This window comes from Leopardus geoffroyi, chromosome B1 (genome assembly GCF_018350155.1).
Source record: "Leopardus geoffroyi isolate Oge1 chromosome B1, O.geoffroyi_Oge1_pat1.0, whole genome shotgun sequence".
Lineage (NCBI taxonomy): Eukaryota > Metazoa > Chordata > Mammalia > Carnivora > Felidae > Leopardus > Leopardus geoffroyi.
The window spans coordinates 90,910,075-90,919,252 of NC_059327.1; positions in this window are offsets into that span (position 1 = coordinate 90,910,075).

Consider the following 9,178-nt stretch of genomic DNA (forward strand, 5'->3'; position numbering starts at 1 on the left):
ATTAAAATTGAGAATATAATTTTGACAAAAGTATAAACTGCTAACCAGTGAGACAGAGATTGGGTTAGATATAGAGAAATAAATACATATAGTTATTTGCTATAGTCACATATGACATATGTGACATGTAAGAGACATTACATATTAGTAAATTGAGTGTGAAATATCTATCACATACAAATATACATATATAAACATACATATATAGCACATAAATACATATATACACAATTGAATCCCTACTTCATATCATATAGTATAAAATTCCAGGTGGATTAATATATAAATGAGAAAAATAAAAATTTAAATTATTAAATAAAAATATAGAAGAATTACCTCATTGATATTCTCACTCTATCTCACTATATGAAAAGATTAAAAATAATACAGAAACAGAAAAAAGCCTAAAGAAAAATATTCATTTATTCATTCGTTCAACAAATATTAAACAATTGCCCTGTTACAGAAATTCTTCCAGATGCTTAGAATGCAGCAGTTAATGCAAAATTTTCTGCATCCATAAAGTTTAAATTTTTGCAATTAATAATTTAACTGCATTCAAAAGGATGTACAAATTTGAAATGAGAAGACACATTTGAAACATATCACCCAAAGAAACATTATACTCAATTTAATTTTTTTAATTAAAAAAATAAAAAACCAACCAAATAAACAACAACAACAACAACAACAACAACAACAAACAGATATAAGGGATACTATGGTATTCACCATTTGCTTCTTTCCAATTATTCCTCATCTCTCTACCATTTTCCATTTCCCAGGACACTAAATTTTGTATATTTTATCAAGGTGATGCCTTACTTCTAGCTTCACATTTGGGTTTGGTCGATGGGATCCATCGATCAACAGGAGATGGGAAGGTATGGGAAGAGGAGGACGAGGAAGTTATGTTTCTGACTACCTGCCTTCTTGGACACATTGTGTTAAGTGCATCCCTCTACCAACGGCACATCATCTGTAAGGCAGACATCTCCTATAGCTCCTCTTTCCATGCATGTTCTAGAAATCACTTTCTCTATCAGATATGCTAGTATCAACAATTCCCTTGATGTTTTTAGCCCCAGCGTGCTTCAACACTTCTTGTTGATTTGCCTGAACACTGCCCATGTCTGTGTAAAGTGGTCTTTTCTTAAACTCCTCAGTTATCTCATTTGAGTATACATCAGTTTTCTGTTAGAACCCGCCCCCATAATAATTGACAATAAAAACGAAGAGGAAAGTCAAGGAAAAGCAAATCTTATTTGTCAATATACCCATTCAAAATCAAATTAAGCTCAGTAGGAATCATCCGAGAAATAGAACACAAAACAACCAAAATTTGGCATCTCCAACCCATTAGAAAGGCAGTAATTTAAAAATCTGAGAACATCAAGTGCTGACAAAGATATGGGAATGCTCGTTGGCAAGGGTTTTCTTGTTTTAATTTGAGAAAGAGAAAGAGAGAGAGAGAGAGAGAGAGAGAGAGAGAGAGAGGCAGGGAGGAGAAGCAGAGAGAGAGAGAGAGAAAATCTTAAGTGGAATCCATGCTTAGCATGGAGCCAGATGCATGATTCAATCCTACGACCCTAGGATCATGACCTGAGCCAAAATCAAGAGTTGGAAGTTCAACTGAGTGAGCCACCCAGGGGCCCCTACAATCACTTTTAATGAACAATTTGGATACATATAGCAGAGTTATATACCCTATATGTAAACATGTGTACTATTTTATATACTTTATATATATAAATATAAGCAAGGGTGTGTATATAGATGTATCTCCTGAGTTTTTGCATATGTACAGAACATTTATTTCAACTTTGTTACCAGAAAAAACTATTTTTCAAATAATTTAAAATGCAGAATAATTACTCATTGGTTGAGGATGCAAATATAAATTTTATAATATTTGTGAAATGGAATGAATTAAATAGTTCAAGCATTTCATGTTTCTTAGAAAACAATAAGCTCTCCACTAAAAACAGACAAATAGTATTTGAAAAGTTTAAAATATCATCATTGGTAGGTGTGATAAATGCAGCACTACTCATGATGGAGCACAAAGATGGAAAGAATCTCTTCGATTGCATAGGTCAGCATGGGACTTCAGAGTGATCAAAAACAATCTCTGTTGCTTGCCTCAGTGTGACTTAAATGTTCCATAAGTTTCCATCTAAAAATGTTTCAACATACATTGGAATAAGTCCAATATTTATAGTAATAAATTCAATAAGAAGGATATTATTCATCAATTCCACTAAAAATCTTAAAACATAATAATATTGGTAGCCAGCTGTTACCTTGGAGAACTTTATACATTAGACTAACACTTCGAACATATGTGCTTTACTCCTTCAGTATTATCCTGGCTAACTTTATATATATTTTTTAACGTTAATTCATTTTTGAGACACAGAGACAGAGTGTGAGTGGAGGAGGGACGGAGAGAGGTAGGCACAGAATCCCAGCTGTTAGCACAGAGCCCAAAACAAGGCTTGAACTCATGAACCGGGAGATCATGATCCGAGCTGAAGTCAGAGGCTCAAACTGAGCCACCCAGGCACCCTAGTCCCGACTTTAGATAGTCTTTGCCTTTTGTTTCCATTGCAAATATGGAATTAATTTGCCCATCTCCAGAAAACCCTCTGTGAGAATGTTGAATAGAATTGCACTAGATTTGGATTCTTTATTTTTTATGTTATGTTATGTTATGTTATGTTATGTTATGTTATGTTATGTTATTATTTGTTGATGTTTATTTATTTGTTTTTTTCGGAAAGAGAGGTGGAGAGCAAGCAGGGAAGGAGCAGAGAGAGTGAGGGAGACAGAATCTCAACCAGGCTCCATGCAATCAGCATGGAGCCTGATGCAGGGCTTAAACTCTCAAACCATGAGATCGTGACCCGAACCAAAACTAAGAGTAGGACACTTAACCAATTGAGCCAACCAGGTGCCCTGGACTCATTATTTAAAAAATTATTTTATGTTCCTTGCTATTAACTTATTAATTAGGCATTACTTTACTATTATATAAGTGTTTACCCTAGTCATTTCAACAGACTTCCTTCATTTATTAAAATATTATATACGAAATGGTACTTCTTCATTTCCTGGGCAATGCATGGGTTATTAAAAAACTTAATATTTATTTATTTTTTCTTAATAAATGTCTTATGTATTCATTTGCTATATAATTTAGGGTCTCAAAATATCATTTTTGTTTATCGTCAGTAATCAATTAGATATGCCACCATATTTACTATTGTCTTAATTTTATATTTACTGATCATTTCCTCCTGCATCATAAACCTAAATTCAATAATTCTTTTGCCTGCAGAAGAGTCTTCAATCACTATCGAATAAATTTTTACTGTTTTACTTTGTCCGGAAATGTCTTCATTATTGACATATAATTTGACTCGATGTTGATTCTAGATTAGCAGATATTTTCTTAAAGCATTCTCAATAGAATATACCATTTTATGCTAGCTCCCATTTTTATATTGAGAAATTAGCTACAATTCTTATTTTTATTCCTTTAAATATAAAATACCTATTTTTCTTCTGGCTGCTTTTAATATATCTTATCTTTTTGGGGGGGTTAAAAGGTTAGTATGCTATGACTTGTTATTATATGTGTGTTTGTTCATTTGCTAATAATATAATGCTGTTAAATTTTATAGTGATCATTTTTTATAGTGATTCTTGAAATAATGACTTAATGTGTTTCATCAATTTAAAAATCTCTTATTTGTTATCTCTTCCAATTTACTTGTGTCTACATTCTCCCTATCCTCATCTTTGGGAAATATAATTGTATGATTAGATGCTAAAAGATATTATACTTTTAAAATATTTTATATTTCTTAGTTTTTCTATATTTCCCATCATTTTGTGTTTGCTAGAAATAAACTAGTAAACATATATGTTTTCTTTCTCTCTAGCTGGGTTTAATCTACTATTAAATCCATAAATTAAGTTATTAATTTCAGATTGTTTAATTATTATAATTTGTATTAAAATCATTTTAAGTTTCCATTTATTTGCCCCCAATTTTTTATCTAGTCACTCAATTACTGAAATATTTAATTGTATTTATTTAGAAGTCATAATCTAATCATTTTATTAGCTTTTCCTCTATCTTCGTATTGTCTCTTTTGTCTGTTTTTTGGAAAGGTATTGTCTTCCCTTATGCCTTGTTATTTTTTATTGTGCTCCAGATTTTTTACTATGTCACAGCAGTTTTCTGAGGATTTGAAAGATATTGTTTTTACATATTTGTTGAGTTTTTCTGGCTATTCTTAAGATGGTTAATTTATAGAGGTATTTATAGAGCAAGCCATCTAAAATATATACAAATTACATATTTAAAGAGCTATGTAATTGTTACCTCTTTGAGGGGCTTTAGCTTTCTTAATCTTTAAAGGAATGTAATGAGAATAAAAGTAGAATGTCATGATATAAACAGTTTTCTGTGAGTATTAACTAGTGATTTGCAGTAAACTAGAAGGTGCTAGAAAAGAACATTTGAAAATATTTGAATAAGCATATTTAAATAGACTTCTTTCATCAGAGTTTTTCTAAGATATTAATATGGGAAAAAGTACTATAAGTCTCCAAGAAAAGTATAAGTTATCAAATATTACTAACAAATTTACTGATGTAAAAAATTTCTATTAATTGAACATCTTACAAGATAAAATTCCATGCCATAAACTTTGGGTGTTAGCCTAGATGAACTTGAAAGAAGATCCATCTTTTCCATTATGTGAATTGAAACAATTAAATTTAAGATTAAGTAAGGGGTCTTGTTAGCAACTGTCTTTAAGTGTATGAATTGTTTTTCAAAGGAAGATACTGGCCATCTGTTCTCTTGCTCCACTGAGAATAAAACAAAAGCATGTGAAACTTATGTTTGAGAAAGGGAGAGTCAGGTTAGATGTAAGAAACAACTTATTGACATTAAGGTTGTTTAAACACAAAAGTGCATTACCAAGGGAATTTATATAATGTCTTTCTCTGAACATCAGTAAGAATAAGCCAGACAACCATCTGTTTTAGTGGCTCAGTTTGTAGCCCTGCCTGAGAGCACAGCACTGGATTATAAAGCCTCTGGAGATACCTTCCATTTTATAAAGATGTATCCGACATGGAAATGGCAGGAAAAAATATATATCATGTAAAGGGAGTGCTCTGATTAAACGATATATTCTAAGAACCCTGGCATTAAAAAAAAAAAAAAACATAAAGAAGAGGAACGTTTTAATAAAGTTTTAAATGAAAATTTCATGTTAACAAATATAATGCCAAAATACTAAATTTTGTCTTATATTCTAAATGTTATTCATAGCCTGGAGCCTGTTTCAGATTCTGGATTCTGTGTCTCTCTTTCTCTCTGCACCTCCCCTGCTCATGCTCTCTCTCAAAAATATAATAAAAACATAAAAAAAAATTATTAAAGAATAATTGACATGCAATAAAATGCCTGTTTTAAATCTAACAAAGATTTTGAACAATCATACACCCTTTTAACTACCAACCAAAACAAAATAGAGGAATAATTTTTATCATCCCAGGAAGTTCTCGTGCAGACCTATAATCAGTCACCAGCCTACAGGCAACCACCAATCTGAATTAAATCACTGTATCTTAATTTTGCTTGTTCTAAAAACTTCATACATATACACATAATATATTCATATTATATATTATGTTCTGAATTTTATATATTCATATATATTATTTTTGTCATTCCATGTGCTCAACTTAATTATTTGAAATATATCCATTTATTTGCATCACCAGTTTGTTCCTTCTTACTGCTTATACTAATTGCTTTTTCATCACATACAACAAAGTAGATGATTTTCCGTTGTTTGGCTAAAGCACACTTTGAATATCCATTAACTTATTAATAGGCATTTGTATTATTTCTGATCTTTTTCTATTATTAGTAGATCAACTTTAAATATTACTATTATACAAATATTTGAGGGTACATAGGTTTTCTTTACTTGAGTAGATATCTATGAGTAGAAGTCTTCAGTTACAGAATAATTATATTTAACTTTATAGGTAAATGCTACAACACTTTACCAAAGTGGTTTTCCATCGCACACTTTCACCTACAATGTAGAACTCGAGTTGCTTTGCATCCTTGACAACGTTTGCTACTTTCAGCCTTTGATTTTAGCTGCCCCATAAGTGAGTGACTGGTATTTCCCCATTAGTTGCTGGCTTTGGACACTTTTTATTTCCTTATTGGACATTCGTAGGCATGCTTTTCTGAAGTGGCTACTCAGTTATTTTTCACATTATTTGTCTTTTTATTATTCATTTGTAGGAGTTTTATATATATCGGCACTAAAGTCTTGTCAGTTACAAGTGATGGGTGTGCTTCTTCCCATTCTGTGCCTTGTCTTTTCATTTCCTTTTCATTTCCAGTGTCTTTTATTGAGAAGTTTAAAACTTTTTTGAGTACAGTTCATCATTTTTTTCTTTTATTAATAATGATTTCATGTCCTAAGATCATCTTTAATTACATACAACATGGATGATTATTACAAAAATTATAATAACATCTGTAAGTATATTTGATTGGTCTGTTTTGTCCTTTAGTCTTAAACCCTGTTTGCATTCCTACATTTTGAAGGAGTGTTATTAAGTGAATATGTACTTCTGATTATCCTGTCTTTATGAGAAGTTTCACTTTCTCATTATTCACATTTTCATAAAAACATTTGTTTTTCTATGTGTCTGGGATGCTTTTAACACTGAAGTCTTTTTTTTTTTTCTTTATGTTATTAGAGCCTCACTATCTTTCTTGTGCTTACTAATTACAGAATACATTTTCATTTTCTTTTACTTTCAAGTGTGAATCTTATACATAACATATAGTTGGATATTGCATCCAGTCTGCCCTCTTCTGCTTTTTAATTGATGGTGCTTAATCTTTTATTTAATGTAATTATTGAAAAAGTTGGGTTAATGTCTAGTTGTTTTCTTTTTCCTTGTATTTTTGTTCTTTTGTTCTTCCTTTACTCCCTTCTTTTGAGTTAACTGAATATTACTCCCATGTTTTCATGGTTTTTTAATATATTGCACACTTTATATATAAGTCACTCCGGTTATATTTCAGAGAAAGTAAGAATGTAAAAAAGATACACATGAGAATTAGGTAAAGGATTGAAGAAAATAGGCCTTTAATGTGAGGTTTCCTAAATGTGGCAATGTGGCTCTAAACTGGATTAGGTTTGCTAGATCCATAGCAGCCAGAGGCTTTAGCTTCTTTATGTATTTATTGTTTTTTACCTTTATTTTTCCTTTTTCGTATTGTCTCTTACTGTTACTCCAACAACTCCTCCTTTAATAGATGTAATGTTAAGTAAGGTGTGGTAGAGGGTAAGCATTCTATAAACTTATGATTGAATATCAGTCTTTTAGTGGATCTGAGTCCCTGGGCTGAAACTGTCAAAGGTGCTTTGAAGCATTATTTCCAAATTTAGGTGAGACGGGATGGAAAGAGGAGAATAGACTCTGAAAATGGTTCTTCACCCAAGTAGATAAGATCTAGTAGTTTCCCTGGGAAAGTAAGCCTTTGCCATGGAGAATTCTCTGATTAACCATATGGCAAAACATTTACCAATGCCTCCCACCCCACCGTGACCAGAAAGGTGGGATTTTTCTGTGATCTTTCTTGTGAGTACCTGGTGGGGTCCCTGGAGGTAAAACTCACAAAAATGTGGAGTTCCTCCAAACACAGGACTAATAGGAGTTTTCCACTCTCCAGTTAATCCACATTCAGCCTCTAGTAATTCATTCAGGAGGCATATTTGTGTTCCTACCAGTTTATAATAAACTGATCTTGATGATGATTCTCCAGATTGCCATGTGATGGTTTTCACTGTGACCTCAATTGTCTGACAGATCTAAAAAGAGTCACTGATTTAGGGTTTTTTTCTGCCTTCTTTCTCATGGTAAGAACAGGAGGGACAACTTTCTGGGCTCTTGTTGGAGCAGAACCCCGTGTGTGCTACCTCAGCCATTGGCCCTAGGGATAAAAGTGATCTTTGTCACTAAAGAGTGTTTATGTGACTCTATAATTTAGTTATTTTAGATATCATTATGTCCAACATTGTTCAAAGGCTTTAAAGAAATTGTTTTTTGTTGTTGTTGTTTATCCTGTAATTATCTATTACTTTAGTAGGAGGGACAATCTTTTACTATCTTCTACATTCCAACCAGAAGGGGAACTCAGTTTAACTGTTTTTGTTAATACCATTTTTCTGGATTTTATTGAGTTTCATTCTTTTTATAATTATACCATTAGTTTATTTTATGTATTCTCTTATTAAACACGTTGTGACCAGCTTCCTACATTAGAGACAACGCATACAAATGTAAGTGGCAAAAAAATGAACTGAGATTAAAAAACAACAATAAACAGCCCTAGGTCCAGTCCCTTAGCAATGTTTGTTGTACTAAGAAAGCTTGGTTGAGTTATTCCATATTGTTTAGAATTTAGCCTAAATTTCTAATTTTTCTAATTTGAATGATTTTCTTTTTTCTTCCCATTTACATGAATTAGAAAGCAACTACTGAATTATGCAACAATAAACATTTAAAGCTCTGTAGATGCTATCTAGAGATACATTCATTTTATTTTATTTTATTTAACGTTTATTTATTTTTGAGACAGAGAGAGACAGAACATGAATGGGGGAGGGGCAGAGAGAGAGGGAGACACAGAATCTGAAGCGGGCTCCACGCTCTCAGCCATCAGCCCAGAGCCCAATGCGGGGCTCCAACTCACAGACCATGAGATTGTGACCTGAGTTGAAGTCGGATGCTTAACTGACTGAGCCACCCAGGCACCCCAAGATACATTCATTTTATACACACTGTGTATTAGCTTGTGGAAAACCATACTCCAGAGGTGCTTGGGTGGTTCAGTCAGTTAAGCCCCCCACTCTTGATTTTGGCATGGGTCATCATGTCAGAGTCATGAGATTGAGCCCTGTGCTGGGCTCCTCATTGGGTGTGGAGCCTGCTTGGGATTCTCTCCCTCTCCCTCTCCCTCTGTCCCTCCCCCACTCATACTCTCACTCTCTCAAAAAAGAAAGGAAAGAAATCCATACTTCATAATACTGTCCCATAGATTAGTATATGTCCATAA